The sequence below is a fragment of the Triticum aestivum genome, chromosome 2D (assembly GCF_018294505.1).
Source record: "Triticum aestivum cultivar Chinese Spring chromosome 2D, IWGSC CS RefSeq v2.1, whole genome shotgun sequence".
NCBI lineage: Eukaryota > Viridiplantae > Streptophyta > Magnoliopsida > Poales > Poaceae > Triticum > Triticum aestivum.
Window position 1 is genome coordinate 294,078,567 of NC_057799.1, and position 25,544 is coordinate 294,104,110.

The 25,544-nt window shown below is 42.0% G+C and overlaps 1 long non-coding RNA gene, 2 other non-coding genes and 1 pseudogene across 3 annotated transcripts; 3 read left to right on the forward strand and 1 right to left on the reverse strand.

The window, feature by feature from the left end:
- Positions 1-2,826: 2,826 nt before the first annotated feature.
- On the reverse strand, positions 2,827-9,455 carry LOC123049239 (uncharacterized). The gene is made up of 3 exons (XR_006423510.1): positions 9,320-9,455; positions 6,764-6,767; positions 2,827-2,836 (listed from the first exon to the last, which is right to left on the reverse strand). It is a non-coding gene; the product is annotated as an uncharacterized lncRNA (long non-coding RNA).
- Positions 9,456-17,639: 8,184 nt separating this feature from the next.
- On the forward strand, positions 17,640-17,712 carry TRNAK-UUU (transfer RNA lysine (anticodon UUU)). Its single transcript has one exon. It is a non-coding gene; the product is annotated as a tRNA-Lys (tRNA).
- Positions 17,713-20,473: 2,761 nt separating this feature from the next.
- On the forward strand, positions 20,474-20,547 carry TRNAW-CCA (transfer RNA tryptophan (anticodon CCA)). Its single transcript has one exon. It is a non-coding gene; the product is annotated as a tRNA-Trp (tRNA).
- Positions 20,548-22,425: 1,878 nt separating this feature from the next.
- On the forward strand, positions 22,426-23,136 carry LOC123049238 (ATP synthase protein MI25-like; annotated as a pseudogene).
- The last annotated feature ends 2,408 nt before the right edge of the window (positions 23,137-25,544 follow it).

Here is a 25,544-nt window from a genome sequence, read left to right on the forward strand (position 1 = left end):
ATCACTAAGCATTTTGAGCAAGAAACTCATTAAGCAACACCTCACCCCCTCTTGATAATATTGGCTTTTCCTATGGACTCAATGTGATCTTGGGTCACTAAAATGAAAAATGTAGAGTCTTGTGCTTTGATCTTGAGCCAATCCTTTTGTCCTTAGCATTGTGAGGGGTCCACTTTCTAATCCATGCCATGCCAATCATTGAGCTTTCCTAAAATATTTATCTTGAAATAGCATTAGCTCAATGAGCTATATGTTGTTAGGAATTACCAAACACACCCAGGGATAGTTGCACTTTCAATCTCCCCCTTTTTGGTAATTGATGACAACATATAGACCAAAGCTTCGACAAATGATAATAACATTGAAAAACATCGTCGCTTTGAGAAGTATGTGATAAGCAAGAGCTCCCCTAAATTTGTGCATTATTTAAAATTTGCTTTTGAATGCAAATGCACAATCGATTAGGATCATGGATTACTCTTCCATGTCACATACATCTTGGTGGAGCGCTCAAAATGATAGAAATTAAAAGCATGCACTCATCACCAAGCAAGTGAATGATCATATAAGGATATAAGAGATAATATCATCCAACAAGCATTAAGGGTAGCATATGACATGATCAAACAAGTATCTCACAAGAACATAAAGTATCTCACACAAGCACACAATCAAGAAGTTCAACCAAACTAAAAACAAGAGAGATAAAAAGCAACACTCTCTCTCGAAGCCTATGATCTATACATTTTTCTCCCCCTTTGGCAACAAGTTACCAAAAAGTTCAAAAATTCATAGTGCTAAACGTCTCTCAGGCTTGATCTTCGGGAGGTGGTGTAGAGAGAACTCCAAGGACGAAGGCATCAGTTGAAGTAGCTGGAGCTGATTGAGTGGCTGCTGGAGGTGGCACTAGAGCTGTAGCTGCTGGTGCTGACGCTGTAGCTCGAGAATCTATCACTGGCACTGCAGAAGATCTCTGTCCTCTAGGCACTTTCTCAAATGCATTAGTGGTTGCCTTGCCCTTCTTCTCTTCTACTTCCTCCTGAAGCTGCTCAGCTGCCGTTTGGATCTCAGTTACCTTGACATCAAGATCATAGAATTTCTGCTCAATGATCCTCTCCAAGCACTCCTGGTTTTGAGTCAGGGTGGCCAAGCCCTTCTCAATCCTCAAGGTGGATTGGATCAGATATGCTAGCTGATCATTCTTGCTCTTCAGGAAAACTTAAGATGCCTCTTCAACACTTGGCATCTTGGCAGCTTTCTCAGCTTTAGCTTTGGCTTTCTTCTCCTATGCTTGAACTGATGATGGTTCATTCTCATCCATCACAACTGTGTTGTCTTCAAATTCAGGGTATATGGCCAGGTGCTCCTTATCCAATAGATATTTGCCTGTGTCCATCTTGGAGTTGATGAGCTCCTGAATTTGTGGGGCATACCCACAGCTTCTCTTCTGATCAGCTACTGTCCTTTTGATTTTCTCTACAATCAGACTCATGACTTTGAACTTTTGAGGCACATCAAACAAATGTAGCAAATTGATAGCATGTCCTCTGATCATCTTGTGATCACCTGACTTGGGTAGCAATGTGTGCCTTAGGATCCAGTTGATGGTAGGCAGACCACACAACAAGAAGTGGACAGGTCCAAGCTTATGAGTCTCTAAAGCATCATCTGGGATCTCTCTGTACATGTGTGCCATAGTGTTGTGGTCTTTCTTCTTCTCGGCATAAACATCCAAGTCATCCTCATGTTCTTCTGGGGCATTGATCAACTGAGCCCATTCTTCAACAGAGGATTGGTACCCAGTACCTTCTGTCATCCAAATGATCTTCCCATCTGGGTAGAAGTGGGTAGTGGAGTAAAACTGCATGATAAACTCATCATTCCACTTGGTGAGCTTCTGGGCAACAAATGTATCAACTCCACATGCTTTGAAGCTGTCATATACTCCTGGATAGTGATTTTCATTTGCCTTGATGTACTCCCAGTCAACCCATCTCATGTCACACACTATGGACTTCTTGTCAAGCAGGACAGTCTCATAAAAGTCTTGTTGTTCCTTTGTGTGGAACCTGTAATCCACAGCAGTTCTCCTCCTGACAGCATATGGATTAGACAGTCTCCACAATCTCAGTCCTGAATCCTTCCTGATCTTCATATTTTCTGCAACAGGATGTGCATCATTGTGGTCGGGGATCTTGGGCTTGAGCTTCCTTAGCACTTGGGCTTCATCATCTTCTTCATCAACAGTCTCAGGCACTGGGGCCTTGTTCTTTTCTGCAGCTGGAATGTTTCTAGTGCTTCTCTTTGGAGCAGACTTCTGAGCTGGAGCTTTGGGAGCAGACTTGGGCTTTGATGGAGCAGCCCCTGACTTTATAGCATCTCCCATAAGCTTCTGAGCTTTGGGTGCTGGAGCAGCATCCTCTTCCTCTTCTTCATCATCTCTCATCATTGATGGCTTGCCAATAACTCTGGCAATGGTCTTCCTGACCCTTTCTTTCCTCTTCTTGCCTTCACCTCCTTCTTTGGGTTCAAGAGTGAACTCCATTGTTTCTTGAGTGGAGGCTCTAGCATTTGACATTGGAACTCTTCTTGCTGGAGCCTTTGTCTTCATTCCAGGCTTACTTGCAGCCGTTGTGCCATACTCCTTTTTCAGCACCTTTATCCTTGAAGTGGCTTCATCCTCAACAGCCACATAATCCTCATCCTCAGAATCTGAGGTTTTCTTCTTCCTTGTCCTGGTAGCTGCCTTTGGCAGGTTACTGGGTGTGCTCCTGCTGCCCTCATCATAACTGCTTGAGGGACTAGTGCCCTCACTCATCTGAACCTGCTCTTCAGACTTGTTCTGACTGTCACTTTGATCAGACATCTTCAGGCAAACTATCAGCAGACCCTGTGAATAGGTTGTAGATGAGGTAGAGTAGATGAGCATTACAAAGTACATAGGTTTTGCAAAACAATTGAGTCAAAAATCTTAGTCTTAGTTCTCTACAGAAGTGATCTCGGAGCTACCGAATTGACAAACTCGGTGATACCGAAGCAACACTTGGAACCTAAACTAGTGAAATCGGTTCGGCCGATCACAGTTCGGTGGCACCGAGATTGCTAGGGTTTCACAGAATCTTGAACTCGGTCACACCGATTTACACGTTTTGGTCGGACCGAAAAGCACATGTGCAATGGCCAAGGCCGAATTGGTGAGACCGATTTCTACAGTTCGGTCGGTCCGAGATGAGTTCTGCGGAGAGCTAACCCTAAAATTTTCGAATCAATCTAGACCTAAGGAACTTTTAGCTGGATGGATCAATCTCAATCGTGGCAAGAAACATGGCATTGTCCTTGTGCTAGGAATCGGAGTGAAAAACACAGCACAAGGGGTCGAACACTTACCCTAGAGCGGCGAGTGTTCGCTACGGCGGCAACGGCGGAGCAGATTGCCGTTGACGGTGGCGGAGACCAGCGGCGGGAGGTCGCTGGCTGCGAGAGGACGATCCAGAGACCCAAAGAGGCAGAGCAGGTTACGCGCGGGTGAAGGGTTTCGGAAAATTTTCCAAAATTTGACCCGTCAGTATATATAACCTGACCCTGTCGGTGTGACCGAGTGGAACAACTCGGTGGCACCAAGATGCAAAACTGCAGGCAGTTACTGCAACTCGGTGTGACCGAAAGGTTCTAATCGGTTGCACCGAGATTGAAAACCTAGATCAACTAAGTGATCTCAGTAGGACCGAAAAGGATAAATCGGTCAGACCGAAATGCACAAAGAGGTTTTGGAAGTTTAAGTCTATGACGAATTGGGGACTCCGAGTGCTCCTCATACACAGTGGTTCGAATCTGACTTGATCAAACTTTGTGATGTAGCATGAATAGAGTTTGAGATGAGAAAAGCATAGATAGCTAGAGGGAGTTCTTAGGCATTCTTGTCCATCCATTTGGCAAAATAAAAAAAAGCCAAACAATCAAAGCAACAAATCGATGTCCTCGAATTAGAAATATATGCATCCAACATGCTCACACAATTAAAATGGCAAATGAAATATGTGACAAAGCATGCACAAACACTCTAGCATCTATCAAGCAATTGGCGATGACTAGGTCATCTATATATGAGTATATTGACTTAGGAGTCAAATGAGAACATTTGATCATAGGTCATACTCATCGTTTAAGCACAAGCGGGGTTACCACTTTTACATAAATAATTGTTGTGCTCACACCATTAGAGTTGCTTTAGCTCAATTTTAGAGTAAAGCTCCCCCTAGATGTGATATCCCCCCTAAGAGGGATGAACTAACCTTGGTTTTTGTCGATGATGACTTCATGTAGGTAATGAATATGTGGATGCTCAATGTTGATGTAGATCATTCGGAGCAATCCATTGGAGTGAGTTGCACTTTCAATACCTACACGGGTTAGTCCCACAAGGATCAAGCAAGGATATCCATAGAGATAGAGTGATGTATACACAAGATGATGTCCAGGAAAGCATTAGGTTACCTTGTCCCTTGTCTTACCAACAAGAGGGTTTGTGAATCCTTGAACTTAATGCAAGATGTGAAAGTTGTTTGCACTTGTCCTTGCCAAAATGGTCAGAGTGAAGTATGTTGGCGGAGTCACCCTCAAGAACTCTCTAGTTCTTCTTCTTCGAGATCCACTCCATCTTGATGGGAATCCTTGGAGTTGTAGTCGTACTTGATGAAGTAGAACTTGATGTAGTCTTGGGAACCCACATGACCAAGGCCTTAGGTGCTTCTTCAAATGCATCAATCTCCTCTTGAAGCTTGTCCTTGCCTTTTTGCTTGTGGTCTTGTGGTGGAAGATCATCTTGAGCTTGTGTTCCTTGGAAAGAAGTAGGATCATACTTCTCTTGTTGAGGAACAAACTTCGGCTTGGGGTATTGATCTTCTTCCCACTCAACTCCATTGGCATTGAACTTTCGTTCAAAACCAACACCTTGATTCTTCCGGTGCCTTCCTTGCTTGCATACAATCTCCTCAAATTGCTTACTTCCGGCAAGGCTCTTGTAAACACCTTTCTCTATAATTCCCTTCAATAAGCTATTTTCTTACTCAAGTATAACTTGGCTAAGAGAATCATTAGTGGAATCAACAGAGCTACTGGAAGCAACAACATTGGATTTAGCATGATTGTTGTTACTACTAGATGAAGAATCTTTCTTGTTCTTGTTGCTAGATTTTACTTGTGGCATGTAAGTAGGCAAGAGTAAACGCTTGGCAATGTAAGAAGAACTTTTCTTGCGAAGATCATCATTGATTGCTTTAAAAACTCATGCTCTTCCTCAAGGTTAAGCTTTTCAAAGCTTAGCTTCTCATGAATCTTTAAAAGTTCTCGATGATCTTCCAAGGTAGTCTCATGAGCTAACTTAAGAGTGTTTAGTTCTTTAGTTAGACGCTCAATCTCCTTCTTATCATCGTCATTCGTTTTATCTTGATTAGCATGATTAATAGCAAGTTCATCATAGTTTTCATAACTAGAGTTGTCAACAAGTAAATCATCATCTCCTAGCAAATCATCTTCATCACTATTGAAATCAACATACTCGGGGTGTGTTACCTTTGGACCTTTAGCCATGAAGCATCTTCCAATTCCTTCATTTGGTGAGTCAAATATGTCATAGGAGTTGGTTGTCACAAGTGCTAGTCCGGCAACACCTTCATCTTGAGTATATTCGGAGTCGGAGTGATAACTTCTTCCGGAGTGATGATCGGAGTCGCAACTAGATACCCATTCACCAACATGAGCTTGATGTCTTCCTTTTGTGTAGCTCCTTGATAACTTGTCCTTCCTTTCCGAATCCTTGCTTCTCCGAGAGGGTCTTCGTTCATAACGATCATCCCTACTCCTTCTTTCTCTTGGTGGTGATTCTTCTCTTCTACTCCTTCTCCTGGGAGAATCTTCTCTTCTTTTGTAGGGAGCCGTACACTCATTGGAGTAGTGTCCGGGTCTTCCACAATTGTAGCAATTTCTTTTGCGACTTGAAGATCTTTTGTCATTGTAGGATCTTGACTTGGAGCTTCTTTCCTTGCTCCTTCTCTTGTAGAATTTGTTGAACTTCTTCACCGTTAGACTCAATTCTTCATTGAAGGTTTTCTTCTCACATGATGACGTGGGAGCTTCACATGAGGCTTTGTAAGCACCACTTGACTTGTTGTGGAGCTCTTCCTTATCCTTGAGTGACATCTCATGAGCAACAATTCTTCCAATGACTTCCGTTGGCTTGAGATCTTTGTAATTAGGCATCATTTGGATCAATCCGGCAATCTATCGGTCATCTCTTCACTTCCTAAGCCGGCAATCTCATTTGTGATGAGAGCAAGCCTAGAGTACATTTCAGCGGTGCCTTCACCATCCTTCATTTTGAACTTGTCAAGTTGAATTTGAAGCACATCCAATTTGGATTCCTTAACGGAGTCGGTACCTTCGTGCATATCAATCAAAGTATCCCAAATTCCCTTTGCATTTTCAAGACGGCTGATTTTGTTGAATTCTTCGGGGCACAATCCATTGAAGAGAATATCACAAGCTTGAGCATTGTATTGCAGCATCTTCAACTCTTTTGCGGTAGCTTCAGGATTTGGTTCTCTACCATCAAAGAATTCACCTTGCAAGCCAATACACACAATAGCCCAAACGGCCGGGTTATGTCCAAGAATACGCATTTTCATCTTATGCTTCCAACTAGCAAAATTTGTACCATCAAAGTAAGGACCTCTACGGTGGTAATTTCCCTCACTAGATGCCATACTCTCCTAGGTTGTGACACCAAGGATATGACCACCAAAAGCTATGGAAATCAAAGCAAATGGAGACCAAAGCTCTGATACCACTTGTAGGATCGAAAGTATGTCTAGAGGGGAGTGATTAGACTACTTGACCAAATAAAAATCTAGCCTTTTCCCAATTTTAGTTCTTGGCAGATTTTAGCAACTTTGCACAAGTCAAGCAATCAACCTACACATGCAATTCTAAGAGTATAGCAGCAGCAAGTAAAACAATTGCATATGAAGGTAAATGGAGGAGTCTGAGAGAGCAAATGCAATGTTGACACGGAGATTTTTTATCCGTGGTTCCGATAGGTGGTGCTATCGTACATCCACGTTGATGGAGCCTTCAACCCACGAAGGGTAACGGTTGCGCGATTCCACGGAGGGCTCCACCCATGAAGGGTCCACGAAGAAGCAACCTTGTCTATCCCACCATGGCCGTCGCCCACGAAGGACTTGCCTCACTCGGGTAGATCTTCACGAAGTAGGTGATCTCCTTGCCCTTACAAACTACTTGGTTCAACTCCACAATCTTGATGGAGGCTCCCAAGTGACACTTAGCCAATCTAGGAGATACCACTCTCCAAGAGGTAACAAATGGTGTGTTGATGATGAACTCCTTGCTCTTGTGCTTCAAATGATAGTCTCCCCAACACTCAACTCTCTCTCATAGGATTGGATTTGGTGGAAAGAAGATTTGAGTGGATAGCAACTTGGGGAAGGCTAGAGATCAAGATTTATGTGGTTGGAATGGAATATCTTGACCTCAACACAAGTGTAGGTGGTTCTCTCTCAGAAAATGTATGTTTGAAGTGTAGGCATGTTCTGATGGCTCTCTCCACGAATGAAGAGTGGGTGGAGGGGTATATATAGCCTCCACACAAAATCTAACCATTACACACAATTTACCAAACTCGATGGGACCGTATCATGAAATTCGGTCGGACCGATTTAGTTCAAAATGTGAACGTTAGGATTTTCGGTGGGACCGACACGTCAACTCGGTGGGACCGATTTCGTTAGGGTTAGGGCATAACGTAATCTCAGTGAGACCGATTACACAAACTTGGTGACACCGATTTTGGTAATAGACTAACCAGAGAGTTGGTCAGGCAAACTCGGTGGGACCGATTCGCTCATCTCGGTTGGACCGAAACGTTACGAAAGAGAAACAGAGAGATTACAATCTTGGTGGGACCGATCGCTCATCTCGGTTTGACCGAAACGTTACGAAGGGAAACAGAGAGATTACAATCCCATCTCGGTGAGACCGAGATCCCTATCGATGAGTTCGAAAAGACTAGGGTTTCTGGCAGTGGCTATGTCAAAAGAACTCAGTGGCGCCGGGTAGAAAGTTTCGGTAGGGCCGAGTTTGACTTTTGGTTTGGGACATATGTGGATATGAGAAAGTAGTTGAGAGTTTTTGGAGCATATCACTAAGCATTTTGAGTAAGAAACTCATTAAGCAACACGTCACCCCCTCTTGATAGTATTGGCTTTTCCTATGGACTCAATGTGATCTTGGATCACTAAAATGAAAAATGTAGAGTCTTGTGCTTTGAGCTTGAGCCAATCCTTTTGTCCTTAGCATTGTGAGGGGTCCACTTTCTAATCCATGCCATGCCAATCATTGAGCTTTCCTGAAATATTTATCTTGAAATAGAATTAGCTAAATGAGCTATATGTTGTTAGGAATTACCAAAACCACCCAGGGATAGTTGCACTTTCAAGTCGAGAAAACACTTTTCTTGTCACATTTTTCTTTCGCTGTTCTTTCTTGGATTTCTTGTTGATGATTTGAAGTACTTGGTCCTGCACCTACATAGTTTTCAAATATTGGGTTATGCGGACCACTAATTTGATACATATTATCACAATTTGCAAGGCTTGTCACATATTCAAGAAAATGAGCTGTGGATTGAAAATCATCAGGTATAGGTATAGGTAGGGGGTCCGTCAACCCTTGTGGGGCTGGGTGGGGTATCTCGAAGTACTGGAGCAGCTCCCCCTTGTGGCTGGGGTAGACTCTCAGCAGCTTGGTTTATGCATGGCACGAAAATCTATCTTTAATAATTATGTGCAAAAAGTCCAAAATAGCCTATTGGGGTTCAGTTGGTGAGAAAAGCCTTCTTCCTACATCTGCGAGTAAGGGGCAACCTTTTTTATTAATTCACAGGTAAGGCAAAGTGCTTTCTTTTAAAGAAGCATTTGGTTCCATATTTGTTTCATTAGTTAAGCCACCTTTTTCTAAGAAGGATTTTTGTAATTCAGGATTAATAGTACTTAGAACGGCTTTTTCATATTGAGAAATTCTGTCTAGTGGCATTTGATCACAGAAGCCGTTGACAGCAGCATAAATCACAATAATTTGTTTTTTCAATTGGAAGTGGTTCATATTGTGGTTGTTTGGGATCCTCTATAAGCCTTGCACCTCTATTGAGTAATGCCTGAGTCGCAGCATCAAGATCTGACCCAAATTGAGCGAAGGCGGCCACTTTGCGATATTGTGCCAATTCTAGTTTTGAACTACCGCAGACTTGTTTCATAGCTTTCAACTGAGCGGCAGACCCGACGCGACTGATGGATAAGCCAACGTTAATAGCTGGTCTAATTCCGCGATAAAAGAGCTCTATTTCCAAACAGATTTGTCCATCTGTAATGGAGATCACATTGTGTTTCAATCACGAGTAACGCAGTCGAGCTACCTGCACCTGTCTGGTCTGATCGTTTGGCAGCTCTTTCTAAGAGACGGGAATGTAAATAGAAAACATCCTCTGGGAAAGCCTCACGGCCTGGTGGTCGGCGTAACAATAATGACATTTGTCAGTATGCCACCGCCTGTTTACTTAGATCATCATATATAATTAATGCATGCATTCCATTATCGCAGAAATATTCCCCCATGCCACACCCTGAATATGGGGCTAGAAATTGCAGAGGTGCAGGATCCGAAGCGGTGGCTGCTACAAGAATGGAATATTCCAAAGCATTCGCTTTTGAAAGAATTTGAACTAATTGTGCCACAGTCGAGCGTTTTTGTCCAATCGCAACATAGACACACTACAATGTCTCACTCTCATTTGTGCCCCTTGAGTTCATTTGCTTTTGGTTTAATATAGTATCGATAGCTATTGTAGTTTTTCCAGTTTGTCTATCCCCGATTATAAGTTCTCGTTGACCACGGCCTATAGGAACCAGGCTATCCACTGCTTTTAAGCCTGTTTGCATGGGTTCGTGCACAGATTTACGTTCAATAATCCCTGGGGCTTTCACTTCGACACGTCTTTGTTTGTTATCGCTTAGAGCCTCTTTTCCATCAATAGGTACTCCCAAGGCGTCGACCACACGGCCTAACATGGCCTTTCCCGCAGGAACATCCACAATAGATCCAGTGTGCTTGATAAGATCTCCTTCTTTAATAGCGGTATCACTACCAAAGAAGACAATACCTACATTCTCATTCTCAAGATTTAAGGTGATTCCTTTCACACCGCTGGCAAATTCCACCATTTCTCCTGCTTGAATCTCGTTCAATCCATAAACACGTGCAATCCCATCTCCAACTGAGACCACTCGACCGATCTCATCCACTTGAAAATTCGTGTAAAAGTTGGTCATTCTACTTTCTAATAGAGTCGTGAGTTCCGCAGCTCTGGGTGAGAATTCCATACTTTAACAAATTAGATGGATGATATTTTGAAGGGAGAAATCCGCTTTCAAGAAAAAGATATTTACTTCACACAATCTCGATTTGAATTATCATTTGGTGAACCGGGCATCTCGGACAAAGATAATAACAAGAAGAGACGGGAAGACCCTTCGCGGTCCTGCTCCCTGGTCTCTACCTTGCTTACCGCCCCTCGTAGGGGCCAGCGTACCCATACCAAAAACGATTTACTCTTTTTATGGGTGCTTTCGACTAGGATCGACTCGTTAAGGAATCGGCCCAAACAAGACCGAGATTCCCACGAGAATTGCTACACTGCCTGCACTGAAATTGCAAGAATCACTTTATATGCTATTTCGAAATCGAATGAATTGAGCAATTGTAATTCCCCAGGTTTCCATTGGAAAAGGGGCTTTTTTTGTATGCAAGTGATGATCGATTGGCAGAGAAGCCACTCCCGTGTGGGGTGGCCGTGAGAATGATTCCGAGTCTTCCTGACCAGACCCATGTGGAACTTGTAAATAAATAGGTTTGTAAGTGCCTAGCTGAGTAATAAGATAAGTACCTTTGCTAATAATCCAAAACCTTTCATCTTCTCTTTCTAGATATAGTAGCCTACCCATATTGACAGTGGAATTATTGATCTCCTCTTTCGGATAGCCCATTTTGAATAAGTGTTATGGGTAAGGGCTTGACCAACCAGTTGAATGGAATCTACCGTTCTTTATCCTCTCGCTAGCTTTGAACTTGTTTGTACCAGTAATCACACCCAGAATCTCATTTCCCATTGCTTTCATCGCATAGAGCCAGATGACGCATCCACAGGCCTATTTAGTAAGTGGGGTGTATCCTTGGTGACACTTGAGAAATAATCCTATACTTCCAATAACCCACTACTTCCTCCATGGATGGTACATGGCAGGCATCTGCCAGAACTAGAGGCGACCACTTTTCAATCAATTACGAGAGGCATTCGCTTATCTGATCTTTAATAAGCGAAGCAACAAGCCTAGTAGGGGAAATACCTTCCTCAGGAATGTCATCAAAGCCAGGTTCTCCAATCGTAAAAGAGAATATTCCATGGCACAAGGGTTGTTTTTAGGTGCTGTCCTCGGCAGACCACCACAAAAGGTCTGAATCAGGCGAAACTTCTTTTGGTGCCAGCGAGAAGTAGTAACAAGAACTCCTCTGTTCAATATCAGCCTCGTTTAGGTCTAGGTCATAATGAATTTTCTGATACCTTCCTTCGTCCATAGATCAGCGTTTGTGCTTCTGTCCCATGACGAAGAAGGATAGCAGAATGGTAAGATAGGATCGTATTAGTGAGCCATGGGAGAAGTGTTTTTTCGTACCTTCATTGGACCCACCCAAAAGCAACAGGAATCCCTTTCTCCTCCTATAAGGAAATCTCATCATTTCACTCTTCTTCAAGTATCATCGGATTAGTCAACTCAAATCCTGAGAGATTACTATAGAACCAAGGCGGATTTGAGGCTGGCTCCACTCTCCAAATAGAGCAGTTACTTCGTTGATGACAAGAGCCCCATTTCCACTAGCCAGAGAGCAATTCATTTCTTCGACTCGATGCCTCCTCATTTGCTCCCATTCCCATATTAATAAAAGAATTGGGGAAATGCAAGGGAAAAGAATGGAAAAAGCATTTAGAGATTTGACTGGGATTCGTTCTTGCTCAGATGGTGAGGGATTGCTATAACTATTTTTAGAAGCATTAATGTGATCTCTTTTTTTCTTCATAAGCTTGCATCATGAATCCCACTTCCCACTTTACCTGCCTCTTTAGTAGTCTCACATCTCGGTTTAAGAAAGTGCTCGCTATATACCCATACCTTCATGTGCTTAATACCTAGCTTCAAAGAGCCCACTCTTTTATTTAATAGCCGAGAGGCATGAACGGTTGGGAAAAAACCCTCTCCTATGTGGGTCGTAAGAGTCGATTATCCAAGTGAGACCTTAGAGGGGAGGACACACCATAGCACCCATTGGTAGACTAGACTCCGGAGCTTCAAACAAACTTACAGTAAGCCTAATCAAAGCAGGCGCCCTCACCTCCTTCTTCACCGCCGGCGTCTACGGTTTGGGTGAAGGTATCAGCTCTGATACCATGTGTGATAAATTCTTCCCATTTTCCTGTGATAGTCAATAAACACAACCCGTACGTATCCGTATTTTGTAATCACCTTCCCCTTCCCGTTGCTTCCTTATACTAGAATTCTGATGACGCGTGCAACCCCGGCTACTTCGCTACCCTACTATTAACAATTACGGAGTTCCGATTGTTTATCCAATGCAGCTTAATATGGTTATGCCAGCAAGGAGCATGAACTGAAGTTGGTTATTTACTTAGAAGAGGAAACGGCTAGTCAGCAGAGCAACGCAGCGGAGTCATCATATTATCATATTCTTGAGTCTCTCCCCACGGGATGACCGCTTCCACTAGACTCTATTTCTATTGGTTCACCTTAGATTTCTTGGTTGTCTACATCCGTCTAATCCTTATCTATAAGAACATAATCGCTAAGCTATGGATGCTTCGGCCGCATTCTCTACTCAGCTATCTGTTTCTACTGCGTTGTGTTTTGAAGGCCCAATACAAAAGAAAGTGGCCTTCCTTATTAGTAGTGATGAATACGTCAAGTCCGAGAAGGAATAACCTAAAGCCAGTGATAGAATCTATACAACCGGCAGGAGCGATTGATCGGGTATCGCAGGAAGAGTGACCTAGTAGGCTTCTTGTTCCTCCAATCAGTGGTAGTCACAAAGCCCGCACATTCCAACTCGATCATAACATTACTTGTTTCCTAAGGCATGACTTATCTTCCCAGAATAGCAAGCATCTCATAGCTATTTCACATAGTGTCCCGAGATATCAGTAGCTCTAGTCAATGTTGGCCTTATCTTCCCTTTCCCTATGCTAAGTGGCAACCTCTTGTTTAAGAGTGGGAATCCTATTTGTGTATCAGAAGACTATGGTGACCCGTAGGTCTTCTATTTCGCCGGAATTCGTTGATTGTGATTTACAATGTTCGTTGTAAGATCACTAAAGGTCCTAAATTGGGAGAGTTTGCTTGCTATCGAACAAATAGTGGAATCTAAAAAAACAATCAAATCCATTCACACAAGCTGGACCATTGCCTTCGGCAACGCCCTAATTCCTTTCCTATCTTTCTTATTTTTCTCAAGGATCTATAAGAAGAAGCAAATCCCTTTCTTGAATGGCCGAGGAAGAGGCGGCACTGAACAGAACAAGATCCCCCTCTAACTATCCTTGGGGTTGTGCGCATTCTTAAACTTGAGCTGGGTAGGACTCAAGAGAAGGGTGCCTCGGGATATAAGTAGTTCCTCACCTAAAGCCCACGTAGAGTCTAAGTAGTGGACCAGAAATATGACATCCTTCCAGCTGTACTAGATTTTATCTGGTTCAAGCCAGGTGTGCATATTATATTCATTATAGAAGATATAGAAGATACTGCCATGCCAGATGTTTCTTATTGGTAAGCTTGCTTTTCGTCAAATGTCTCTAAAGAGTGATGGTGATTCGAGTAGCATGAATTGTCTATCCAGGGGGTCGCTAATGCGTTACTTGTATAGGATCTCAGTTATTATTGTCAGCTAGATCTACATAATATGCTTCACGCGGAGCCCTTACTTGGTTCGATTGGCATTTTTCTTATCATCCATCCACATAGGGAGAAAGGCCAAGGGCCCAGTGGAGTGATAAAATGAACTATCCAAATTAAGCTAATCTCGTGTCCATGTTCAAACCCCACATAGCCACTCTTCTTGATCCCCCACCATCACTTGAACTGAAGAATCAACCCGTTTCTTTGCCAATGGGTTTCTGCACAGAGAGCTAGATTAGGGATCGGATGTGCACCTTTCACTAGATTAAGGTACAAAATCCCTTACTAGGTTTGGTAAGTATGTTATGAAGGTGAGAAGTCATCAAACTTCTCGGTAGTGCAATGGATTAAGGTAAATGTGCTAGCTTTCCTCCCGCTGGTTGATGAAAACGGACCTATCCCATATCTCAAAATGGCCCCGTACACTCCAATGGGAAGTAAAAAATAGGGGAAGTGTAGAAAAGAAGGATCCCCAAATCAGAGGGTATATAAACTTTGTTTGATTAAGGGAATTATAGAATAGAGAGCACTGGGATAGGAAAAGCTCACGAGAATGCAGGTACTGTTTCGCAGGGAAAAGAAAAGGGGACTTCACCTCTTCCTACTAATAAGATAAGGCCATCCAATCCTAATTCAAGATCATGTTGTCTCAACATAGCAATGCGTGTTATGGCAACCTGATTGTGATAACAACATCAAAGCCAAGAAATCAAGGTCGAACAGTTCGTTCCATCATCAAATGTCAATTCTTTCGCGAGACATGCGAATGAACTACGCATTCGACCCTTATCAGCAAGGTCATCACTTGTACCAGGTCTTAGAAAGGCAGCTGCGACACGTCTTCTCTATGACGTTAGGGCAAGGCTACCTCGCCAGCAATGGTTAGTGCGGTAAGGATAATCGGATGTGAACTAGCTTGCTGTGCTTGCAGAGAAAAACCAACCAAGGGGCGATGGAACCCTTAGAAAACTGCTAATATTGCCCCGGGCAATACTAGCCATAGACTTGAGTGCAAAGGACAGGAAGGCAGGATCTGGAAACAGCAAACACAGGGATAATCCAGGAAGTAGCAAAGAATCTAGTATTCCACTATAGATAGTTCTGATAGATCAACATATCCATGAAGAAAAGGCTAACCCTATCCACCTCCTTTGCAGAATATCAGATCAAGAGATGAATTAGCGGATCACAGGGCTAAGTCGAAGCATGCCAGAACCTTCTTTAGTACTAAGCCATACCGACTAGCTCCTAGCAAGGGCTTCAAGATCACAGTAATGCCTGCCAAAACTTTCCTTGGGTATGAATGTCATGTTCAAAGCAGGTTTCTCTAGACACCTTGGAAAAGATCACTGACGAGCTCAATTCAAAGTGTGAATGAAATTATCGGTTTCATCCTCTTTATGAGCCTGGGATCATATGGGTCAACAATTCTCATTTCTTAGTTATAGATTATATATTCTCAAGGAAGTGAGCCACTCAACCTCAGCCTAGCGGATTCTCCCCGTTACGTGGACCTGCCTCTCTTGCAGTCAAAACTCTCCTCTATAGCCCCTCTGGCTGGGCCAGAAGCCTCATCTCCTTTAACTGATTCAAGTGATTCAGTAAAAATGAAAGTAACCTCACATAAAATTGGATTATCTAAAAACTCATGAAAATGACAACGCTAAATCAAAAGTCCTTTATTTATATACAACACACACATATTCCTCCCTTACAAACATGAAAATCCAGTGGATGGTTTGGAAGGCTTTGACCTGATCTTATTTATAATGAGAGAAATCCATAGAAAGATGGAAGTCATCATCATCCCGTTTATCGATCACAGCCTCTTCCTCCACCCATGATTTCGTTTCCCATTGACAAATCAGACAAAGACAAACTTGCATTTGTTGAATCAAGAAAAAGAAGTGTTCTCTTTCTCCAGCAAAAAGAACAGTCTCGCAGGAAGATCAAAATACTTACTATATGTGCGTTTATGTATCAGCTCTTACATAGTCTAGTTTTCCCGCCCTATCTAGAGAAGGAATCAATTCCCCTTTTTGAATCTACAAAAATTGGTAGAGCTCAGCATGTCTGGAAGCATGGGAGAACGCTCTTCTGCTTATATTATTACCAGTATTCGATATTGGGTTATTCATAGCATTACTATACCTTCCTTATTCATTGCGGGTTGGTTATCCGTCAGCCCAGCTTTCACTTGGAAAAATAGGAGATTTAGTTCCATGCTTTGATTGGTAGCAGAAGGGAGGGCGCGTTGCCAACCTTCATTTTTCTTGGATATTCAACACTAAATGAAATGCAAATGCATATGAGAGAACTTCAAGCTTCTATACTTATTTGGAACAGCAAGCTAAATAATTGGATGAAGATCCCTTCTCTATATAGGGTGGGAAAACTAGACTATATAAGAGTTGATACATAAACGCACATATAGTAAGTAGCTCGAAGGAGAAAGCTTTGTGCTGCATTGGTTTCAAGTTTATAATAATTTATAAGGAAGAGGATATGGGTCAAATGAATATGTTCGAAAAGGTCTTTATACGTGGAATCTTCCGTATTGAAATGCACAAAATTGTTAATTTGCATTCCTATTTATGCTCATAATTAATTGATTTTGCTATAGATACTGGGATCTTACATATATGCTTTATACATTTATAATTATTCCGCTGCGTTGAATACCGAGTCACCTTCTTCTAAGCTCCCATGAGCTTGAGGAAAGGAAAGCTTTGTGCTGCATTGGTGTTTTAAGTCTTTGAGCAGTCAAATGAGCTAAGCTCCTATGAATGAAAGGCCTGTCCTGCTAAGCCCAAAATCTAATGTGCTTGACTTGGAAGTAGGCCACTGTTGCACTGTGAGGATCTTCTTTTAGGCTGTAGCCACCCCTTGCCCACTAATGACATGACCCAGGTATTCTATCTGTGGTTGAGCAAATGAACATTTATTCAACTTCACATATAGTTGATTGTGCTTCAGAAGGTCAGATACTTGCTGCAAATGGGTGACATGATCTTGCAAGGATTTGATGTAGATTAAGATGTCATCAACAAAAATAAGTACACAAAACCTAGTCAGCTCAGCCAGAATTGTGTTCATAGCACTCTGGAGGGTGGGTGGTGCATTTGAGATCCCAAATAGCCTAAATATCGTAGTGACGTTGGTCTTGAATGATGTTTTGTATTCGTCTGCTTCATGTAATCTTATCTGATGGTAACCAGCTCTCAGATCCAGCTTAGTAAACCAAACAGCACAAGATAACTCATACAACAATTCTTCAACTACAGGCATTGGGTATTTTATTAGACGAATCCATCTTATTTCCTTATTTATCTATTTTGGTAGCAGGAGAAGTAGTTTGTTCAGCCCGGACTTCAAAGTAGTCTCCCCCGTTGACCTTCTTTTTTAGATAGAATCCTCAATGAGTGGAAAGGACTCCCAAACTTGCTCCACAATACTATACCATATAGAGTCGCACCCTTGTGATATGATAAGAAGAAAAGGGGCCAGGCCACCCTCTTTTGTTTTCCGCACCAAGCCTTCTTGTAAATCGGGTGTATAGCTCAATTGGTAGAGCATTGGGCTTTTAACCTAATGGTCGCAGGTTCAAGTCCTGCTATATCCAAAACAAAACAAAACCACTCTTGTATTCGTAAGGATGCATAGTAGCCTTCAAAGAGCACTCTTTGGCCTAGAGAAAATCCCCTTTCTCATCAACATCTCGACTTTGCTCGTTGTTTGAGGTAAGTATAAAGGAGACCAGACAGGCTCGGTCATTGATAGGTCGGCCTTCTCCTTATTCATTGGATAGGGCACGGGGGAAAGTCAAGTCAAGCACTACTTAGTTGGGGTGGGACGCACCAAAGCAGCGTTCATTGCACTAGCGCCTTATCTTTTGAAGCTAAACAGAGGCTCAAAAGACAGAGTACGTCCAAAGTCGTTGGCTGCCTTTTTGTAGTGCGCAAGTCAGAGTGAACTTCTTCTTCTGTTCTGCGAATCTACTAACGAGAACTGCCGTACAGTCCTATCTTTTTTTATGAAAGATCGTAGATGAACGTTTCGTTTTGTTACCTAAGTAGTTGAGCAATTCATTCCAAGGTAAACAAAGAGGTATTTCCTTTTCTCATTCAGTCCTTCTCTCCTTCCATCCCAGTAGGCCTATTCATGCTTTTTTTGCTATCCATCTTGATCAAATAGAAGATGCGGAAATTCAGACTAGGCAAAACACCTCAAAAAGTGAAAAAAAGATAAAACAACTTTCTTATTGTCAAGTAGTAAACCATAGTTCTCATCCTAGGAAACCATATCGATCATCGGTTCAGAGCTCCCAACTACGAAGCTATTCCGCTCATCCAAGAATCTGAAACTTCATCTACATTAACTCATAAATAGCCCTTTACTTTCTTTTATTGACATAAAAAGGTAATCAATCATTTCTTTTCATCTTTTATCAAGTCTTCCTCTTCCTGATTGAGTCAATCAGGGATAGAAATTCGGATCAACTATGAGGAGTAGGGCTGCTGGGCAAGTGAATGAAATATGTCCTAGGCATTTCCAATAAGTTCAGTGAAGTGAGGGCGAAGCCTTTTTTGAGAGGGAAAATACACTCCAAATGATATTCCATAATGGAAGGAATGAGTGGAAGATTTATTGGAAGAAAAAAATACGATACTTTTCTGGTCGTAGGTAGGGCTACCTATCTAGTTTCGTGCTTCGAGCGTACCAGATTCAATAGGCTAGGTTATAGCTGACAGATTTCTTTAAGAACTAGGCGCTTGTAAGCCTCGCTAGTAGTATTCCTGCCCAGTGTCGGAGTAGTGACTCACAAGGTAAGTTCTCCTCAATGCATTTCCAACACTCTCTTTTTATATGTACACTTTTGATTCCTCAATAGGTAGGGACAACGTTTGAGATCTCATTAGACCGTCTATTTCTCACTAATTGGGAGATTGGATTGGATTGGAATCCGAGAGAACTGATTGGATGTCATGGAACGAATGGGGCACTACGTTGGTTACCCACTGCTAGCCTAGTGGAGGTTTCTCTATTTGTTCAAAGTGGAAAGGAGTCATATTTGAATCAAAAAGTTGGGCTCGTTCACTCACACCTTTCTTTGATTATCGATGACTTGGCTTCTTGCTCAAGTAAGCACCCGGCATACCAATTCATTATCCTTGGGGCTCGGCTCACTCCTTCCTATCTATGTTATTCTTTCTTTGTTACTCTCGTAATGACGTTCCGAAAGAAATCATGGTTACCAGGTCACAGCTCTGATTCTTCTTCCCTTATAGAACCTTCCCGCAAGAAATCAGTGGAAGTGGGTCCGCCCCTACAACTCATCAAATCTGCCTTCTTTTTTGTTCTGCGATGTACATATTCTCAAGTTATGAGAAATAATGGATTTGAATGCAATTTTGAATTAACAAAATAAACGGATGAAGGATATTTTTACCTCTTATCTGATAAGCAATCGAAGCATCTGAACTGCTCAATGACCAATAAAGAAAGAGCTAAGGTAAAAAAGTATATGTGTTACTAATAGTAAACCAATTTTATTTGGAGTTTGCTTTCAGCTGAACATGTTATAACTACAAATGAGGTGAGGCTTGATTAGGTGGCTTTGCAAGAACTAGGGAGGAACAAAAGTTATGTACTTTAGGCTAAACATATGAATTTAGAAGATCAACTTTTCCAATTGGACATAAACAAAAGCACCCAATAATATATATAAACTTCCATAGTATTTTCTCTATGGTGAAGTAATTTCATCGATAACCACTAAACAATTAAGTAGCGATGTATGCAAAGCTAGACAACGAACATTTCATAATACACTCGTTCTGCATATCTTTAGGATAAAAGAAAAAACTGCGAAAAAATTCATTTTCCTAAATAAAAAGATCAATAAATCTATTTTGTATGGTTATTATTTCGTTGAAAACGTTTCCATGAGACTTTCTTTCATTGAAGAAGTCCATGACTTGTTCTAGGTGATATGAGGTTGAACAGGCTTTAGAAAAAATGCAAAGAAGGGTACATGAGGGTGGAATAAAAATAAAAAAGATGACCCCTTCTTTCTTCTGGAGCATTAACAATAAATATTCATTCTTTATACGTTAGGTTGGGTTTCAGATGTATATCATTTATTATATGAAACCAAAAAGAAGAAATGACAAGAAAGTTGTATATAGATGGAGGAATAAATTATGATGTGGAAAACAAGGTAGGGGTTCAAATCCTGTCATCCCTACCTAGTACTTCTCCTGTGGGCAGTAACGAGGGATCAATTGAGATCGATTCAAATTGGACAAAATTCAGAGTTTCAATTTTCTATATGCATGTGGTACAAAAATCATCCTTTTCTTTACAGTTTTATATCCCGGTAAGTGCTCTTAGTTCAGTTCGGTAGAACGTGTGTCTCCAAAACCCAATGTCGTAGGTTCAAATCCTACAGAGCATGATTCTTTTCTTCTTATGTCGAATCCAAAAAAAGAACTTATATAAATATAAGAAAATGAGACAGTAATGAGGTCCATATCATCATCAAAATAAAAAGAAAGATCTGCAAGCATTCTTTATGGGAGTCGGGGCTTTCTGATGGGAGTCAGGGCTTTCTGATTTGAAGTTGCTAGAAAAGGACCTATGAGATCGGTTGATCATTAGTCATTTTTTAAGGTAAGTAGGCAGGGGTATCTTGATCGAAACCGAACTTCAATTCCACCCAGCTCGGATTCTATGCAGTAGTGGGGAAGACCTGTTTATACTTTTATTGAGAATTCCATTTCTTCTTGCCGCACTCCAATTCTATCCCAGCAGTTGAGAATTGATATGAGATCTTGAACCCAGGGGCTCCTATGTTCTGGGCAGAGGCATTGATGCGGGCTATTAGAATAAGGTGGTAAGGTCCAGGCATCTTCAAACCCCACATATGCCCTCTTTGATCTAGTAAGGGGAATGAAAGAAACATGAATGTTGCATAGTAAAGTGTCAGCACTCATCCCCAAACTCCATAGGACCCACGACAGAAAGAGTTTACTTCGGTGCCGGAGAGCCGAAACCGCTAACCGAAACAAGACATATTCACTTTGACCACAGCCACCTACACTTGCCTACCCGACTGACTATTTTAGATATTCTCTCTTCAACCTTCCTCTAACCTAAAATAGTCGTACCGCTCCCCCCTTTAGAGATAGATTTCTTTATTCTCTAAGCTAGCTAAACGCTCGAAACATAATAAGCTAAGCCTCCGTCGATTTAGCCAAAGCAGGCCTGGAGAAAATAATGGGAGTCGGTGTCCCTTAAACGCCTTGTTTCCTCTTCTTTACGGTGGCTTCTTCTTAAATGAAAGAAGATCTCTGCTGCGCTTATGCCTTCAAACCCGAAAACAGTGGTTATTACGACACCAGGTGAAATAGGTGCGTTTTCTTCTCTTCCTCCCTCGACCTATTGAAGTTGCGCTGACCCGTAGCCGTAAGCCCTACAGTTCCTTCGCTTACCACCTAATCTTAATCTATTGCCCTGCCTCCTAGAGAAGAAATGGCACCAACCGATACAATGGAAGCTAGTTCCAGGGAAGCTGCTTCAATGGAAGTTGGATTACCAAGTTGCTTTTGAGTTTGATTTGAACTAGTTTCCAAGCTTTTTTTCATCCATGCCTATAAGTGTAATTATCTTTTCCAATCCGAGTGTTCCATCGGACTTACTCCATTTGCTTCTAGGGATAGATACGGCTGGAGTCGCAGTGCTAGAATGAAATGTGAATGAGAGCATAGATTGATTGTCTCACTGCATGTACGTATAGTAATCGGTTAATAATACTAAGCGTCCCTGATACTAATCTCGACATGAGAGGAACGTGTCCTCTCGGCCTTGATATATACTAATAAATATGGTTTTTTCACTCAGACATGAGAGGTGAGATTGATTATATGATGGAGATAGATGGAGGAGCAGAAAGTGAGAGATTGTGGCGTGAAGCATATGTAAGGTGTACAACTCTTGAGACGGATGCATCGAGGTGCCGGCCTATGAGAACGCTCGTCATAGCATTGCGCCATAATTTGGTGATGGGTCTTTCGTTTTAAAAATAGGAGTTTTTCGAGTCTAGTTTACTGGTCCATCAATAAATGTGTATGAAAAGTGAAATAGTTGATGTGATGGATGTACTCGGTATCGATCAATGAAACATCGGCTCGACGCAGGATTTCAGTAGAACAAAAACCATCGTAAGTAGTAGAGGGATAGGTACTTATTCCCGGCCAGTGGTATCATTGCTGCTCCCCGCCTAGATCCTTGTGCAATGCTTATGTGAAATCTCAATCCAAAACTTATTTGTTTCGTTGGAAAAACCAACGCCGACGTCAAGATCAGTCTCCTTTCCTTTCAAAAGTGAGCGAGCAGAGCTGAAAAAGATGGAGTTACCTGGAGATGAGATTTCTTTCTACGGATATGAAGGATAGAAATATGCTATTTGCTGCTATTCCATCTATTTGTGCATCAAGTCCGAAGAAGATCTCAATCTATAATGAAGAAATCATAGTAGCTCGTTGTTTTATATGCGTTCTCATATTCAGTCAGAAGAGTTTAGGTAAGACTTTGAAAGAAACTCTCGACGGGAGAATCGAGTCTATTCAGGAAGAATTGCAGCAATTCTTCAATCCTAACGAAGTAATTTCGGAGGAATCCAATGAACAACAATGATTACTTAGGATCAGCTTGCGAATTTGCAGCACCGTAGTAGAATCATTACCAACGGCACGCCGTGCGCCTAAGTGCGAAAAGACAGTGCAAGCTTTGTTATGCCGAAACCTAAATGTAAAGTCAGCAACACTTCTAAATGCCACTTCTTCCCACCGCATCCATCTTCAGGACGATATAGTCACAGGTTTTCACTTTTTAGTGAGTGAAAGATTTGTATCCGGGTCTACGTTCAAAGCTTCTACCATAGACCTAATTCGAGAAGGCTTGATAGTCCTAAGAAAGGTGAGGGTGGGGTGTTCTATTTAGGAAGAATAAGAAGAATCTCATTCATGTGTTCATGCTAACAGAAGGGCGGATCCAATACACATAAGGCTTTTTTTCAGGAAATTCCTAATGTAAATGATGAATTTGGGATGTCATGCCCCACAAGTTAGTTGCCCAAGCCCTCCCTAGGAGGGCAGTCTACTACAAGATAGAGTTTGAGCCTGGAGCCAAAGCCCCAACCCCTCCATTTTAGTTTTTTCTCAGGAAAGAATTTCAGGAAGTCATATCAGCCAGATAAGCCTCTGACGGCTCCATATTGATTTTCCCCCAGTTTTCTTTCAGAAGAAGCAGGAGCCATTTTGCATTGAAACTCGGTATCAGTAGAGTCATCTCCTGAGAAAGAGTTCTTTCTTATTTATACAAGATTTCGAAGAACATAGTGAAGCCCTCAAAGCGCTAACAAAGTCGTAAGTAGAGAAGTTTTCCAAAAAGATACCTCGTTTTTCCATTAAGTGTGCGTTGTCTGATGAAGAATAACGGGGGAGCCAACTCAATAACCTAGCGGAGGAACCATCCAGACTTGAAACAGCGGATGCAACCCTTGCATTTCGTTCTTTTGTTCTTTACTCTATTTTCGCTTTGGCACTCACTTCCTTTGGAATAAGGGCATTTTTCTTCAATACTCGTTCCGTTGACCATCAAACAGTTTATTAATTATGTTATGTCAAATGATGGGAAAAAGGAAGGAGTAATCAAAAAGACTAGAACTACCCAATCCGTTGAAATACGATACGAAGGAAACGGAGTTCAATCCCTCATTCTTATTGTTTGTTCTTTTGATCCCCTTGTTTTTCACTCGCTTAATTCGGAAGAGGAAAATGACAGCAGCTAAAGTGAGAAATAAAAAACTGCTCGGAAAGCTTCGGTTTGAGCGTTGGTTTTGATGACAGTGAAGAAAGCTCGCCCAAAAGACGTACGTGGAACCATTGATACCAAAAAAAGAATCAAATATGAGGAGAACTTGGTGCATTGGTAAACGGCTCCGCCATAGCTTGTACGATTTCTGAATCCTATTAATGGCGCTCTCCGAATAAATAAGTAGACACAGAAGGACTACATACACGTGCTCTCTGAGTAGGGAAAGTGAGAAATCTACGGTCTTCCATCTGCGGATGTGACAAATCCAATCCAATTTGGTCTTGTCCCGTGGCTCGGACCCGTTTGCGTAAATGCAGCTACCACTACGACGGGATACTCTAGTTATTTACTCTGTTTCAATCCCTATTTGGCCATTCAACAGTAGCGTACGGCCTTTGGAAAGCATCTCTTCCTAGTGGGGACTCCTGCTTGTGATCTTCTTCCTTGGGTCGGAGAAATAGAACTTACCAATTGGAAATGGAAATGTCGAATGAATTGAACCAAACTACAGAAACTGTGGTTGAGCTTGCCTATCATCAACGAAGGATGGTTCTGAAGTTGGTGGAAGAAAGCAAACCAAAGAATGCAGCTAGTCACGCCGAAAGACGAGCCCATGGCTTTTGAGAAACTGACACAACCTGTTGTGCTAACTTATCTTATACTAAGGTTCCGTCCCAGCCAACAAAAGATTTCTCATAATTCTAGGATGAAACAACATCATATCTCAGCTTGATTATGAGAGAGATTGAAGTGAAAGAACCCGGTTTGAGAGCGTGTAAATGGAAAAGAATGATGTGAAAGAGCCGACCCATGCAGCCCACTTAGAATGTGCTTTGACTTCCCCAGGTTGTACAATAGCACTCTTTTCTGGACCAAAGTTCGAAAGGAATCGGGCACTGGATTGAAGAATAGCTCAATCTGATAGAAACTTAGGTTGGGCTGGCGGAGGGATGAGTGGAGCTTCTGTATGACATGTACTGGTGTTTCATTAGTCCCTTGATCGGGTACCCGAAGCTCGCTTTGAGGAAGCAGTGCCATTTGGTTCTTCCTTCTTTCACGTCCATCCATGAATGATTTGAGAATTCTTTTCATCACTGTTTGGATCGCAGACTTGACCGTTGTCTATAGAAAGAAAGTGCTCACTCATTTTCTGTTTGTTTTCATGTGCGCATACACTCAGCCTAATTTAGTACATGTGAAGTGGAAGGGCGAGTACGGGTGAAAGCCCACTACCTTCCGGATAAAAGATATGCTCGATTTATAGATAGCTTTGCTTCACTATATAGCATGGGACGAATTGATAAGCTCTGAATGCAGGAAGGGAAACCTTAGAGCTTTCTTCACTTATCTTCCCAAGCAGACCATATGATTCTCATTATTCTATTTCTCTGTCTTTCCAACCAGCATTCCTGCTTATTCTAATTGGAGTGATGTGTGGTACCGGGGGCAATGCAATTGATGGTGCTTGTGGCCCCACGGAATGACCGTATAAAAGGAAATAGGCAGCAAGGGAATTGGGTAGACCAAAGATACTGCCTTTAGCCCTCTGCGGCCTTTTTTTTGAAGTCGAGTTGT